A 16,191-nucleotide genomic window follows, 5' to 3' on the forward strand; every position below is an offset into this window, starting at 1 on the left:
AAAAAAAAAAAAAAAAAAAAAAAAAAAAAAAAATTGTCTGGACAGCTTCAAATGACCAGTATTTATAAAGTATTTTCTCTAGCTTAGACTATGTAGGAAATAAAACTATTTCCAATCACTGAAAATAACATAACCTACATTTAAGAAATGCAGCAGTTTCTGCACACCTGAAACTAACACAACATTGTAAATCAACTATACTTCAACTAAAAAAAATAATAAACGCAGCAGTTTCATATTATTCATCTAACAAAAAGTTGAATTAGTTACTAATTCTATACATTTAAAACAAAATATTGTTTAAAAATGTCAAAATTCTCTAGTTTTACAACTTCATATCTTTCCAAAATATATAAAAAGCTGGTTATATTTAACTCAAAACTCTTGGAAAGTTTTGTGTACTTTGATAGGCAGCCCCGTGGACCCTAAGAAGTCCTGAGAACACATTGTGCCACCTGAATCTCTATTTTAGGCTGCGTGATTTGGGATAGAATTATCCTATAGTAGTTTTGGTCTTAATAAAGGAATTTTGCTGACTAAAACAATAAAACCAGCAAAAACACCCCAAAGCTCTGCAGCAGTAGTTCCCAACTCCAAGTGTGAATGGCATGTGGCCCTGTGACCACAGCGGGGCCTCATCTGTCCTGCAGGCTGTGCCTGGGCCCCCAGTGGCTCTGCAAGCTGCCCACGCCCCCTCTTCCCGAGCAGGAGTGCCTGGAGCGATTGCCCAGTCTGGCGCCCTAGTTTTCAGGTCTAGAATTGAGGACAGGTGAGGGGTGTGGGAAGGACATGGAGAGACTGGGACCCAGTACAGGGCCTGCCTCACAGGAAGCACGAGGGGTGCCCTGGTGAAGGCACAGTCGTGGCGCTGTCGTCAGCCCGGAAGAGGAGACCCTTTCACCACCAAAGACGTGGGGCTGGAGCTGAGGTCCCGGACATCAGGGAGCCGCCACCCGCCAGCCCCAGTCACAACTTCAATGGCCAGAGCAACAAGCAAACTGAGGGAGCCCAAGACGAACTTTTTACAATTTAGAATTTTTATTAAAACAATCATTTAAATTACAACAATCCCCCAGAATAGAAAATGGCCTTCCCTGGTCTGGCCCTGACAGGAGGCCCCATAGGAAGAAGGGTGGTTTGACGTCTTTGAAAACGGGTGGATGGAGCTTCCCTGGAAGCCCAGAGGGGCCAGCCTGGCCCCCGGGTGGCTGGGAGAGGCCATCTCCCTGCCAAGGCCGCCCCCTCGAGGGGCCTGCAGGCCCCAGTCCTGTCAGCGAGCAAAGCTTAGTCAGTCGCAGGTTGTTAGCCTCAGGACTTGCGGTTTTGATTTGAAAAAGAAAGGGAGAGAGAAACCTGTCCCCAAGACTACAGAACGCAATCACTAAGGAAGCCTTAGGTAATGCCGCGGGGTGCTGTCCAGCAGGGCCCGGGGGGTGCGCGAATAACTGAATAACTGTGAGGACAGCACAGGGCAGAGCCGCTGGGGCTGAGGTGGAGCCTCAATCAGATCAACGAGGTGCCCTGTGTGGACCCGCCAGGGGCTGCCAGCGCAGCCTCGCTGAGTGTTACCAGCACGGTGCTTCTGCCCGAGGACCATCGGGAGCACTTATAACGAAACGATCTGGTCAGGGGCTTCCTTACTTAATAAGACCCAAGCTCGGTCACTTACAAATCACACAGTCACCTCGGCCATTGGCACACGCCCTGAAAACCAAGCTCTGCTTTCATTCCTTCTTCCACTGGGGCTCAAGATATCCTCTCCGCCTGTTCATCTCTGGGAGGTACCTGCCAGCTCTCGTCCCCAAGGACAGCTGCCTTATCCCTGCTGGAGCCAGGCTCTGCCGGCCCTCCAGAGTCTGCTCCCTCCACAGCTCAGATCCCAGCCGGCTCCCCTGTGGCTGCATGGCTCGGCATTTCCCAGACTTCAGACATACACACAGCAGTTAAATAATAAAAAAACAAAGCCTGACAACATTTTTATAAATGACCACCATGCTCTGTGCCCACAGCCATTGTTACAGACTAAATGCGCAGGTCAGGGATGGGTGGTGAGCCTGAGGAAACAGCCTCACAACTGTCAGACCTTACATTACAAACGCGGCCGGAGGACCCCCGCTGGGACCGTGTCTCGGGGGAAGAGGCCTCAGAGGGACAGAGAGACAGACACAAGGGAATCTTCCAGCTACAGCCATTCATGCTTAGTGTCCAGATTCGGAGTCCCACCCTGCATGTCCTGAGGGGCTGGGGGGACACATAGGGCTGGCTTCCTCCATGCAAGGTGACCCAAGAAGGTGGTGGCGAGCCCAGGACACCACTAGGTCAGCTTGACCACGGAATTTGGCAGGATCTCTGCGAGCTTCTCAGTTTCTCAAAACCACACAGGAGTGCCAGAGGCCACCTCTGCCCTCGGGAAATCTCCAGGCCCTCCCACGCCTTCATTTAATACACGTCTTTTCACTGGTTACCACTTATCCCCGGCTCTGCACAGCAGCCTCATCGGAAGGATGTGAATGGTCTGGTGGATCACAGCAGCACCACCAGCCATGGAGGAAGAAAGGGCAGGAAAGCAGCCCCAAACCAAGGAGTATGGGCCGTGGGGTGGCTTTGTGATCTGCTGCCACCCGGCATGGCCGGGGGTCGCGTGTCAGCGGGTGCAGAGCACTGACTGAGGGGTCACCTGCATCCCCTCCCTCACACGGCCCAGGGGAGAACATAAAGCGAAGGGCTCTCAAGGAGATGAGGGCAACTGCCAAGGAGGCCCAGGTACAGCCATGGCGGGGAGGGCCTTGCTGGCGTGTGGCCGGGAGGAAAGATGATTCAGATCAACGAGGCAGACTGGGGCCAGTGGAACTGGGTGTCAGGGCCTCAGAGCCCTACAGAGACCCCCGGTCATGGCTGGGCTGCCAGGTGCTGACTAGAGTGTCGGGGAGCCCCCCCACCCCAGCTGCCACGTGCAAGAGAGGCTACGGTTGGAGAGGGCCCCACCTGCCGCCTGGACCCTGGTCTGAGGTGGCAGAAGAAAGGCAGCGAGTGTTCTGTAGGGTGCAGGTTCCTACACGGCTCTGCTGGCCTCCCAGGCCCTCTGCTGGCAGCCAGCCCTTCATCACAGCTTCTGCCGGGTCTTCCCCCAGGCACAGCTGCCTTTCCCATTCCCCACCAGCTGGCAGCCAGAGCGCTACCTCAGGGGTGCGTAGGCCGAGGACCCATTGCCTGGCTCGCTCTCCAATGATGTGTAGCAGGCAGGTTGCTGTGGGCCTGGGCTTGGGCGGCCACGCTTCTTCCCATGCCAGTTCCAAACCAGTGAAGGAGATGAATGTTCTGGGGGCGTCGGGGGTGGGGATGGCACCAGCCTCCTGGTCTCCAGGGGGGCTGTGTACTTCACTTCCTACAGCCACTTCCCAGACAGGGCTGGGAGGTCAGCAGTGGACAGTAAGACACACACCCCAGGGTGCTTTGGACGAAGGAAGCACGGAATCCCACATTAGATAAGGAAAGACAAATACTCAAAAAAATTTAAAGACTCAGGTCAGGAGAACTAGAACCCCAAGAGAGATACCTCTACAGGGTCATAGTTCAAGGCAATTGCACATGAAGGGGGCTGGGCTCTCCGCTCAGCCAGGAAAAGCTCCAGAGCTCCCGAGGAAGCCCCCATCCAGCCCACCTACGGACGGCTCCCTCGGTGTCAGGCCCATCCCATCGGTGCCGCAAGCAGAAGTGGCCAATCCTCGGGTGGCTGGGTCACCTGCTAGAGCTCTTCAAAGAAGGCCACTCGGGACTTGGCGCTCTGCAGGGTGAGCTGCAAGGAAGCAGAGAAGAAAGTGAAAGGGGGGCTGGCTTTCAGCTCTTTCACAACAGGATGCCCTCCTGCCTCCCGGACTAAACTCAAAGGTGGCTGGGAGTGAAAGGGAAGACGGCTCAAGTAGATGTTCAAGAAGCTGGTGGTCAATCCCAAGTAAGTTTCCAGATTTGCCCAGGAACTCAAATTAGGAGGTGACAAATGAGGACAGGCCAGGAGGGATGGCTGGTGGGCAGAAGCATGTCAGCAGGAAAATGTCATCAATGTCACCTTTTCACAGAGGGCAGGGGAACCCTGGGCATTTTAATAGATTCTCACATCCCCATCTACAAAGGAGTCTCTACGAGGCCTCTTGGTGTGCTGTCGGTGCTGGTCACAGCCTGGGTGCTCATCCACTCCAGGGCTCGAGGGCCAGCTCAACAATGCAAGTGTCTCAGTCTTCATGCCCTGGGCACGCTGCTGGGGCAAGGAGTCATGGCCTCGGGCAGGGCAGGCCTGCGTCAGGTGAGGAAGAACTCATCCTTTCCACTCCTGGCTCCCCAGGTGGCCCCAAAGCAGACTTGCCCGTGACCTGGCAGCTGAGAGGGGGTTTCCATCCACAAACTGGGAGGCAACAGGCTTTCCAGGTAGGGCTGGTGTAGGCAGGGAGGGCGCAGCACATAGGGCGGTGCTCTGGGCAGAAACTGTGAGAACTTCCCAGGAATGCTGTCTTGAGTGGCACAAACTCGAGAAGACGTGGAAGGGAGAGGGAGGCTCGGCAGTGGAGCTCTCGGTTTGGCAGATAAAGCACTAACCAGGGTTTGCGACCTCCCGGGCTGCCAAACTCCAATCCCCCAACTCGGGAGGCCCCTTCCCAGGATCTCCCCAAACAGAAGCATCTGGCATGGGCGCACCCCCAGTGCCCTGCTTCCTGCTCTACTCCTGAAATCAGTTACTTGGGTGAGACTGTGTGCTCCATATCCAACTCTGGGATTTTGCTAAGAAGTGTTTTCAGGGATGGGGGACACAGAGTGCGTACTGTTCATCTTCATACCCTCAAACCACTTAGCTTAGTGCTTTGCACATAGCAGAAGTTCAGTTTGTTGAGTGAATAAGATGTAGGTGATAATGATAACGAAATGGTGAGATGCATGGGAAAGTCGAGAACTCCACCTGGGGCTAAGAAGGCCCAGGCGCTAATTCTCCGTCACCAGCTCGCTGTGTAGCCTCAGTGGACACCCTTGACCTCTCTGAGCCACTTTTCTCTGGAGTTAAACCATGGGGCCAGGCTAGATGGCCTGGCCCATTCCCTCGACCTCTGGTAGTCCCTGAATCCAAAGAGAGCTTGGCTCTCCAAAGGGTGGGGGAAGAAGACTCCAAACCAACCACTTCACCATCAAAGACACGCAGCATCAGTACACTCAAAATGAGACAGCTTGAGAGCCAGCTCTTTAAATCCTGCCAAATCTTTTGGCCTTGAAGTTCCTGACTAACAAGCTAAATGCAGGGAGACATCTGAGCTCTTTTTTTCAGTGAAACCAATTTCAGAAACCCTTTGGAAAGCCCAGCTCCAACGGGAATGGAGAGAGCTTTCATGTCTTTGCTGAAAAGGAACTCCCTCTAGAAGGATGGGTTTCTCCCTAAACACAAGCAGAGGAGACGGTGCTCTGTGATAATGGGAACAAGGATGGTAACTGGGGAAGAAAGAAAGAGAGCCAGAGAGCCACTGGGACAAAAAGGCTCTTGGGGGAGAGTGAATCAAAAGGTGTGAAACCCGTGTCTCCACTCGGGTTCCTCCCACACTCCCGGGGAGGCCGGCTTGTCAGGGTACAGGGGACCTTCAGGGGACGGGGGCTCTGCCGCAACCCTTCCTTCCATACACTGAGTCACTCACAGGCACAGCCAGACTGCCTGACCCAAAGCCCATCTGGGCGGCTGGGTGGTCCTGGGCAGGTCACTGACTCCCTCTGGCCCCAGTTCCCACCGAGAAGCAGGGGTGGTGGCAGCCCCTGCCTCACAGGGTGACGTGCGGAGGGACAGAAACCCTGTGGAGCGCTCGGTGCTGTGCCTGGCGCGCGGTGAAACGCTACAGCTGGTGTTACTAACAGCAGTGTCACATCCCCCCTCCCCCAGCTCCGGCTCCTCTCCTTCCGGGGGGAGCAGGGCAGAGGGCAGGTTCGGAGGGGTGAGGGCGAAGGCAGGGTTCACAGCCTCTGAGGCAGGGAGAGCAGATGCCCCCGAGAGGCCTGGCCTCTTCCCCAGGCACGGAGCCCGGGCTGTGGGGGCCTCCGAGAGCCTCCTGCCTGTTTGTACAATGATGGCTCCAAGAATTCCTGGATCCTCCTACCAGAGCTGCGTGCTGGCTGTCCCCTCGAGGTGCCAGTGGAGGGTTTTGGCAGCTCTGGCAGCGCCAGACTCCAGTCACTTGAGCGTGTGCTTGTCGGGAGGCAAAGCCCTCTTCGGGTGGGCAACACACTGCCCTGGATCCCAGCCCACACTGACCTCTTATCTCGCAAGAGCAGCAGTCGCACCCCAGACCAAGGAGAGGTGCGGCGCGAGATCGAACACTGGCCGTGCAGAAGCAGGAGAGCACCCTGGACGCGCAGCCTCGGCAAGAAGACAGTACTGTGGTCTCCAGGCTGTTGGAGGGATGGGCAGAGCCACCAGATGGAGGTGGCGGACGTGGCTGCTGACACCAAGGGCACTGGAGCGTCCCACCTCGGCCCACAGGCAGACCTGGCTGCCCCGCCCCCGCCTTTTACCCTTTCTGTACAGTTTGTGGTGGTTCCAGTTCCGACAGGAAGTCCGTCATCAGAGGATAATCCCGCACGAGCTGACTGGCACGGCCAGAACCCTTCCTCTGCCTGCCCCACCTCCGCAGCGTCCCTCATCTCAGGCATCAGGACCTGCTCCTGCTGGAGTGCAGGCTGGGGAGCTGGGCAGTGAGGACGGTCCGTGGGGAGAAGCCTGGGCTTCTTTCTTCCACATGGGGACTCAAGCCCAGGGGCCGGGAGGTTCCCCCTCAGGCACTGCCAGCTGCGCTTCCGGCCGCTTCCGGCCCGGCTCCGCTCCACACCCCAGCCCTCCCCCCCTCACCTGTGGGATCCCTCACCACCTGCTCTTTCTAGAAATCTCACTGACTGTCACATTGTCCCTGTAGCCTCAGGCAGGAGGTATCCCTAAAGGAGGAGGGGAAGGCTTAGAGGAAACAGCACAAAGCTAGCCTTTCATAAAGGGAACTGCCTCTGCAGGTCGTCTTCGTAGACTCCTGGAAATCGGCTCACAAGCATCCTGGATTCCCGCCACCCTCTCCTACCCCAAGGTGTACAAGTCACATCAGCGTTCGGTATGTCTTACTGCTCAGGGACGGGCCTGGCTCTCCGCACAGCGCGGCAAAGGGACCACAGAGATGATCCGCCACCCTGGGCCTCGCATCCTGCGGTGCCACACGGTGAGAGCCGGAGTCAGACGCGAGGGCCACCCACCACCCTGCAGCCCCTTTGGTGATCCAGCAACACCTGTCATCACCCCAGACCCACTGCTCGCAGGGCAGCACCTCCAGGACTGGGGCGGTGCCGTGAGGGACTCCCCGAGTGCACAGAACGTGGCTCTACGACCACGCTGCCATGCTGGGCGGACTCCGAATTTCAGTAGGTGGTGAAGCAGAAAGGCCTCAGGACGCGGACAGACAAGCAGGGCCTCTTGGACAGTGGCTGCCTCATTCTGGGACCTGTCAAGTCTGGTCCACCTTCTCTGAATCCTTCTGAGGACACGCGGGTAGAGCTCTGCCCGAGCATAACTGGTGGCCATGTCTGCCCCGCACCGTCCAAAACTCTCCCTGGGTCCAGACAGAGGCGGCCAGGGAGTCCTGGAGGCCGTGTCCAGCCCCTCCGGGAGCTCTGCACCCCACGTTCCTCTCACCGGTTCCCTGAAGATGACAAAAGAACATGAAGTTTCCTCACCAAGCACGGGACTGACCCGCTTCTCTCTTGCAGCTGTCTCCTCACATCTGATTAAAATCCGCCGTGTGAATAATACAGGAGGAATTAAGTTCTCTCTTGACTGAACCAGCTGTTCAAGTCTGTCACTAATCCAGCTACATTCTGAGGAGACAAACTTCCTCTTCTTTCTCGGCTGCATACCTGTATGGTGTGGTTTTTGTCTTCGGGGGGCTCTGGTCCACCTGTGGCCTGGCCCCTTCTTCCCGCCCAGCCTTGATAGACACAGCCTGGCAGAGTTCCCCCACAGCCACCTCCCCATCACACTGCCCGTTGTTTGTGATGGCCACCAGGCTGTGCAAGGGCAGGATGGGGAGCCTCCTGGCAGGGCAAGACCTCTTCACACCACCCGAGCTGTGTGCGGTATCACCGAACAGACACCTCCACCAGCTAATGAATCAGATTCGGGAGACACTTCTGTCTCCTTAAAAAGACAGGAGGCTGGCTCCCCCAACCCTAGGGAAGGACTTGGTACCCAGCAGCCTCTCCTGAACCTGGGCATGCATACAATACGCAGACTCACGGGCTCCCACTCACTGGGCGAGGGTTTCAGGCAGCCCATCTAGATACGAGGACCTGGCTTGCCCCTGAGAGAGGGTCCCAGGGTCTAGAGACAGCAAGCCTGGAAGCACTGAGACCAGCGCCAGGCTTGCCGATCCTTCCTGGCCTGCTCTGCAGTGAAGGCTTCCAGCTACGAAGCTCCTCCGGCCTCACTCCCAGGAGTGCCCCCTGCTGGAAAACCACAGCCCCAGGCTGGCTGCCAGCTCCCTCCCAGCTCTCTTCCAAAAGTCCTTTTGAGGGGGATTGCTTCCCAAAGTGAAGAGAGAATAACTAAATGTATTCCGGCACAGAGCCTGCAGCAGCAAGGCTGTTTGATTAAGAATGAATTACACTTTCATCAGCACAGAGAAATTGATTCACAAGGCCGCACTGTGATAATCTTGTTCCTAAAGCAAAAGGGGGTGGGTGGGACACAGAGCCACTTCGGCTATCAATGATGAGAGAGAAGAAGCTCTACAATTAAGCTGGGAGAAGAAAACTAATCAGAGCGCCAGGATTCCTCCAACTAGTCTCTGGGGGCCTCACCTCAATCCACTCATCCCGGGAGGAGAAGAGAAGAAGGGGTGGGGGAGCATCTAATTCATTTTAAACAAAAAGAACAAAAAGACCCACAACGCTGAACCCATTTTAGATACTAACCTAATAACTCTAGGCGCTGAGACTCTGCTTGTCCCATAAAAATGCTGTGGAATTGAAATGCAAGCCCTAAAATCATGTTACACTTCCTCTCCACCGCTACATATTGAGAACGAAGGAGCGGGGGAGGGCGCAGATACAAAAGGACAGGCAGATTTTCCACCAGGAGCAGGAAGGTGACAGCCAAATCCAGCAGCAGCAAATTCCAACATAATCTCTGGCTTGGGGTGTGATAAACATTCCCCTTCCAAATCAAAGCTGAGGGGGCAGGGCCGGTGAGGGGGGATAGCTGCTATAAACTGGTCAGATTAAGCTATTCTGCTGTCTTGCTAGTTGACAGCTTGTACTCAAATGCCATCTGGTGATGTGCACGGGGAGAGAGCTGTCCACACACTTATCCCTAAGCAGAGGTGGGATGAAGGGCCAAGTCCACCACAATTAACAAATCCAATTTGGTATCAGCTACTGTATCTGCTCTAGAGAGAAATATGCCTGGGAAAACCCAGAGGGTGCCTTAGGTTTATTAATCCTTTAGGGACCTAAAGTGGCAGAATGATGCCTGGAAACCGGTATCTGCCCATGTCTCAAGCTGCCCGTGTGATGCTGGCAGGGCCTCACTTCATTCCTCCACCTGGAAAATGGACGAATCGGCCTGATTCACCTCGCTGGGCAGGGGGAGGCTAACTGATGGGCACAGAGCACTCTGAACGAGCACCTTCGGGAAATGGGGCAGATAGACTGATGTCATTTCAAATTGCCAATATCAGGAGAGAAATCACAGCAAGGATCATAAGAATAGAACCTCGAGCCCGCAGAATGAGTTTGCATCCCGACTCTTCCCTCCCGCTGTTGCAGTGACAAATCAGGTGCTGGAGGAAAGCTGCACTGAAACGTCGTATCTTCAGTGCTGAGGGACCAAATGAGATGTCGTACTGCATCCAATAAGGCCCACTAATGTCCTCAGACACTTCCAAATGGTGGTAAAATACCCTAGAAGGGCGAGGCAGGTTTTGCACGCTCCTCAGCGCCTCCCAAAGGGCAACGGCTTGACCAGGTAAAGCCCACCAACCAAAGGGAGGGACTGGATCGTGGTCTTTTGGCAAAGAGGCTGGTAGAATCGTCTACCTAGGGAGCTACCAGGAACAAGCAAGAAAACTGGAAGTGCTCGACAGTTAAGAGGTGCGTGGACATTGTTTGCGTGAGGTGGGAGTGGCCTTCAGGGATAAGCCCAGGCGTCACATCCAGGAGGAGGGCGCCCTGAGACCAGCCCATGCCTGCGACGCCTCCCCCAAGCTTCCCACGGAGCCAGTGCCCTCTCTCCTGTGTTCCGCATCCACACCTGGTGCCTCTGCTGACGCCTGCTCCCCTTTCTTCTCCACCCGCCCCCGACATCTGCCCTGTTCTCACAAAGGGCAAGTTCTGGAGCCAGGGAGCCAAGGCAGGGGACGCTCCACCAGACAACGCAGGGTTTCCGAAGCAGGCAGAGCCATGTGGGTCCCTGAGCGGGGTCTGGGGGTGCTGAACGTATTCACCACACGGGCAGCACAGCCTGTGGAGCTGCCCCCATCCAGGCAGGCGATGCTGATGGAGGTCACAAGGGAGGCCTGGCTGGTTGTTTTAACTGTGGGAGACGCCTTTCACGCATATTCACCCTCGCCCTGTGATTTATCACTTCCCTGGTGTTTTAAGTGCTCCACTTGACTTAGCCAGCCCTGCATCTCCAAAGGGAGTCCGTGCAAATTGAAGATGACATTGGACTTTTATGTCTTCCTGATCTGAGAGAGGCGGCTGGAGCTTCATATAAATGTCGAGGATCCTCATTCCTGCTCCTCCACCAGCGGAAACCACAGCTAGACCTCGGTGGTTCACACCATTTATGAAAAAAATAAGCTTTCTAAGCTCTGTGACCCCCCAGGGTTTCTCATTTGTCGACTGCCTTTGAAATCCTGTGCTTCTTCAGAGACCATGGGCACAAAAAACAAAGACAAGTTTCCTGGTGCTCAGACCAGCCCAGAACTGGGGAGTGAAGCTGTCCCTTGAGAGGGGATGAAGGGTGCGAACGTGTTGTCACCTCCAGAATGTGCTGCCCAGCTAAGTCACACCTGGCCACCACTCACTTCATCAGTGCAGTGGCTCTGAAGGCAAGAGGTTCAAGCCCAAGACACCGTGTCCCCCTCCTCCAGCCTCACTGCCAGACCCCACGCCCTCGCTCACAAGACCCAGAGTCCAGGAATACATGTCACGGTCACTCCCCCCGAGAATGCCATAAATCTACGTTCCCAAGGGCAGCTTCTGATCACTAGCACCGCTCGGGACTCAGATGCAAATGCCAAACAAGTTGTACTGATTATCGATTGGGAGAAAATTGAAATGTGGAGTTAAGATTAGCAGGAGGAGAAAAATACACCCTTGCAAATCCAAATCAGATAGTACAGTCAGCGGAGTTCATTCTGGCTTTTTAAAAGTTTTTACCTCTAAACACACAGAAACTAAAACACTTACTGGATACGCGTGTCACAAGTTGTGCACGTAACTGTGGTGCGTCCCTCGGCCCAGGCTCACAAGCAGATTTGTTTCTTTATATAATTTTAAGAACTTGCTGAGTCCTTACAGTGAACTCACTAAATTCTCATAACAATCCTGGGGGGGAACGAACTGTTTTATTCCCTTTTTACAGGTGAGGACACTGACCCTTAACCGAAAGTAAGAGTTTTAGAGATAGTAAGTGGCAGAGCAGCGGCAACCCCAGTGAAGAAAACTGGACTGCCTCTCAGCATTCCCATGGTAACCCGTGGGTAAACCCTTGTAATTAGCTTAAGTGTCACCAGCCCCGGAGGGTCCTGATGAGTCAGGGCCAGACACCGGCCTCGAGGTGAGGCAGGAGAGGACAGACAGCAAGGGGGAGGAGTACACCCGGATCACGGGAGGTAGGAGAACCAGTCTTTCCTTGAAGAAATCTATGATCAAGAGACATGAAAAACAAAACAAAAATCAATGCAGGCTGGTTTGAACCATGATTAATGACAAGTTTCAGGACAATGGAAACTCTCCAGTTCACCACCAGTCTGCATTTCTCATCCCGGACTTTCTAGATGGAGCTGTGCCCTTGACATTCTAGGTGCCCACACTTCAAAGCCCGCCATGGTGTTTCTCGTCAGCTAGGCTCACTTCAGCCCAGACCACAGCAGGCACAAGGCCAGAGCCGCCCGAGCACAGCAGGTGACTGGCCGTCAGACGTGGTCACTGGCCACAGGGACCACCAAAGTCTAGAAAGTGGAAAGTGCATCCAACTTCACGTGTAGCAAAAGCTGCCACTATTTAATCTGGTGATACTAAGTCCAGCTGTATTAAGAGCCAACTCCATTTTATTAACCCTTGATTAACCAGAATTCTTGATTAACTGGAGCTTGGCAGCATACTTTGAAAACAAGTTCACATCAAGACACTAAAAAAGAGAAAAAAAAAAGGCTTCTGTGCATGTCCTAGGAGTGGTACACATTTGACTACAAATCAAACATCATTTGTCTATAATCACAGCTCAGTGAGAAATGACGGTCAGAACTGGGTCCCTGAAGAATTTAAGCATTCTGAATCATTACAGAAAGAAGAGAGATGAAATCATATCAAGGTAGAACAGGATGGTCACATGCAGAGAATATCTGACAGCAAAGACTAAAACAAAAAGGGACTTCCTGCGTGCCCCTGTGCTTGCCACGGGGTCCAGGAAGCCTCAGTGGAGCCGCCCCGGGGTCCCCTGGGTGCCACGGGGTGATCCCTTGAGCAGAGGTGCCACCCGGCCCGCCCACTCCATACTCTTCACACCTGCCCGGCGCGGAGCATGCGCCACTTGGTGCTGGCCAGCGTGTGGTATGAAAGCTGAAGAAACAGGAGCCCGCTAAACAAAAGTGTCACACACAAATTGTGGTTCACGCCACGGGTTCCTGGAACCACTGACAGATCGAATCCATCTTCTAATGAGATCCATCTGGGACTTTAATAGCAACCACAAATAGGATCTATCCTATGCCAGATCACACTTTTTGGTACAGAGATTCCAATGGGCTTATTTTATTCTAGGAGCAGAAAGCACAGTGAGGACACCAAAGGACACATCCCATGTGACTGTCAGGTGTGGGTGGGCTCGCTGGCAGGGGTACTACTGGGGAGCAGGCGAGGAGCAGAGGCAGGATGTTATTATTGCACGTAATAAATTCTCTCCACTGCCTAGGCCTGTTGGGAGAATAATGAACTGTTGCAGAAGGAAAGCAGCAATTATTCAATTAATTCACTCCACGAGCACTGACTGCCCGTCTGCTGGGTGCCCGGACTGCTCTGTCCTGACATGAGTTCACGCCGACTGCGACCGCGCCCCAGACTGCGGAGAAGCCCAGGCAGAGGTGGCTGTCAGTGCACCGGCGGACAGACGGTCCGCTTAGCCTGACTGCATGTCAGACCCCTGTGCTATTGGTTTGCTGTACTTGAAAAGAGAATAGATGTGTACAGAAAGGGAGGCTCTAGAGGAAAATGAGGGAACACGGGCAGCCCTTTCATCCCACGACCAGAAGCCGCCAGGTATGACTGCGGGTCTTCAGAGGCTGTCACCACATGAAAGGTCTTGATCTCGTTTTAAAGGCACCAGTCTTAAGAACACCCAAATCGACCCGGTTTCCATGCTAGGGTTATTTATCTAAGGAGTACGCCACCAAGACAAAGGACTTTAGACAGACCTGACCGGACAAGAAGCCATGACCTTCCCCAGCCCGACAACGACACAAGATGTGAAGGACGGCCGGTCCTACAGCCCCAGGACATGCTCTTCAGAACGAGGCAGCCTTCTGGACCCTGGAGGCTGTTCTGGCCTCACAGGGCGGATGCCTGCTCTCAGACTCGAAGCATGCTGCGGCCAGTCCCCAGGCACCACCTGCCCTCGGAAGGGCTCGGCACAGCCCGGGGACAGAGACAGGCAAGCTCATGCAGGGGTTAGTATCACAGAGGGCAGTCCCATCACCACATACAGAGTACCTGGGAATAACCTACTTTGAGGGCTCAAATGCAGATAGGTCTTCTGCCTTGGGCTTGAGGCTAAACCAGCAAAATAAAATGAAGAAAAACAAAAACATACCCTGTGATATCAACAATGCCACATGTGCCATTTGCAAAATGCTCAGACAGGCCTGAAATTGTGACAAGTGACTTCATTTGTGTGTTTTTATGGCTTGGAAACGGGTCTCCCCAGCTTTCAGTACCCCAGGGCCCTGTGGTCGAGGGCCCGGCTCACGGAAGCAGTGGCAAAGATGAGCCTGTGCCCGGCGCCTGGGGGAGGGAGTGGGGCAGGGAGGGGTCCAAGGCAGCTCCTGTGAGGCCTGACTGGCTCACTGGCCCAGTCATCCTTCTTCCTCTCTGCTCACTGGCTTAGGCCTCGCTCCAGCTCCCCTTTGCTAACTGTTTCAGAATTTGGTTTGGAAGGGAAACCCAGTAAGTTACAGAAGCTGGAGGAAAGAAGAACGTGGACTGTGGAAAGGTCTCTCCCTCCAGGTCACCCTATTAAAAGGAATTCTCTACTCGGTGCCAATACTAACTGGAGTCAAGAGGGAGGATTCGGGGCTCCCGACTGTACCCCTCAACGATGGCAGGTAGATACGGATCTCTTGCAAACAGACAGTTCTCAAACTGGGAGACCAATTTAAAGACTACGCTAAAGCGTACAAAGTGAAACACATCTATCACCATCTAAACTCAATGAAGAGCCTTGTCTTACTGACCCCCATTTTACAGGTGTTAGCCTGGTCCTGGGGGAAGAGACAGGAGCTGACATCACCGGGCAGGAGAGGACCTTTCCGCTTTGCCCAGTGTAAGAGATGTACACTCTTGGGCTGAGAGTCAGTATGGAATTTAACTTCCTCCAAAATGCTGAAAGCTCAAAATATCCATGGAGAAAGACATGAAACTGTTAGCAACATAAGTGAAGTCTCATCTTTTAAAACATTAAGGTTCTTCTAGATACTCCCTTTTAAGTCTGAAAAAAGTTAAAAATTCAGAATTTGGTTTCTAAATCAAGAACAGAATTTTATAGCCCTTGCCACTTAAAAACACAAAAAGACAAGAGGGAGAGTCCATTCTCAACAGCCTCCCTTTCATTTTGCTTTCTCATTAAGTAAGGCAGCTCCCTGGGCAGAACTCCCCTTGGCTTAAAAGACAGAATTGCTTTACTGCTAAATGATGGATCAAAACCTGCCCTGTAACCGTGATTCATTTCATCAGCGCTTTTAACACAAGCTCCCCTTCCATCGAGCCAATGGGTTCACAGTCATTGGCAGATTAAATTCCCTTTCTGGCGTGAGTCAAAAAATTTCCTCAACTAAGTACAAGTAAAAAATGACAACAGTTAATGACTCGGCTACTGAGGAAATCAGATGCCAACCTCACATTTCATTAACGACTGTCCTAATCAGCAAAAGACAAGAGACTCGGTACCTTTTTAATGGTATTGTGTTTGCTGCTGGTGCCGCCCTGATCAGAGTTCTCGTTGTGCAGAATATCCAAGGCCGTCTCCCTCTCTTTGAGTTTCAAGGCCTCGATCTCTGTCTTGAGTTCGTTGAGCTGCTCCTGCAGGTGCTTGCTCTTCTCCATATACTCCACTCTGCCAGAGAGAGGACAGAGTATCAGGGGGTCTGGCAAACAGTGAGGTGCACCGTGGCCGAGAGGCTCCAGACCCACAGGCTGCTTGGCCTGGGACCCAGGGTCTGAGCCTGGGGTTCACATCTCTGCTCAGCCACTCACGGGCCATGGGAGCTTGGGCCAGTCACTAAACTGCTCTGCATCTGTTTCCTCATCCATAAGATAGGGATAACGATCACAGGGCTGTGGTCAGGATTAAACAGAAGGAAGTGTAGGAAAGCCTCAGTAAACTCTCATACCAGTTGTAATGGATAACAGATAGTTTTTAGTTCTATACAGAAAACAACACAAGAAACAAGCCTTCTGGCATCCAAAACAATCTTGTCTCAACCCTTCTCAGAGAAGTAATTCCATTCTAGTGACCTCTTCTGACAGGCCATGGCCACACCCCTACTTGTTTTGGGACATATCTCCTAAAGATGACAGAAGCTCACTCAGAAAACACCAGGAATAGAAAGATGCCCACCACCACCTGCAAGCACACATGGTTATCTATGAAGGAAGCCATCCTCAGGGTGTCCAGCTACACGGGCACAGCCAGGC

General features: G+C 53.5%; 1 long non-coding RNA gene across 1 annotated transcript; it reads right to left on the bottom strand.

Annotated features, from left to right (window-relative positions):
• Positions 1-1,016: 1,016 nt before the first annotated feature.
• LOC114485292 (uncharacterized) lies at positions 1,017-15,628 on the bottom strand. Its single transcript, XR_003678769.2, has 3 exons — positions 15,445-15,628; positions 14,008-14,052; positions 1,017-3,796 (listed from the first exon to the last, which is right to left on the bottom strand). It is a non-coding gene; the product is annotated as an uncharacterized lncRNA (long non-coding RNA).
• Between the last annotated feature and the right edge of the window lie 563 nt (positions 15,629-16,191).

The sequence above is a fragment of the Physeter macrocephalus genome, unplaced genomic scaffold (assembly GCF_002837175.3).
Source record: "Physeter macrocephalus isolate SW-GA unplaced genomic scaffold, ASM283717v5 random_1787, whole genome shotgun sequence".
NCBI lineage: Eukaryota > Metazoa > Chordata > Mammalia > Artiodactyla > Physeteridae > Physeter > Physeter macrocephalus.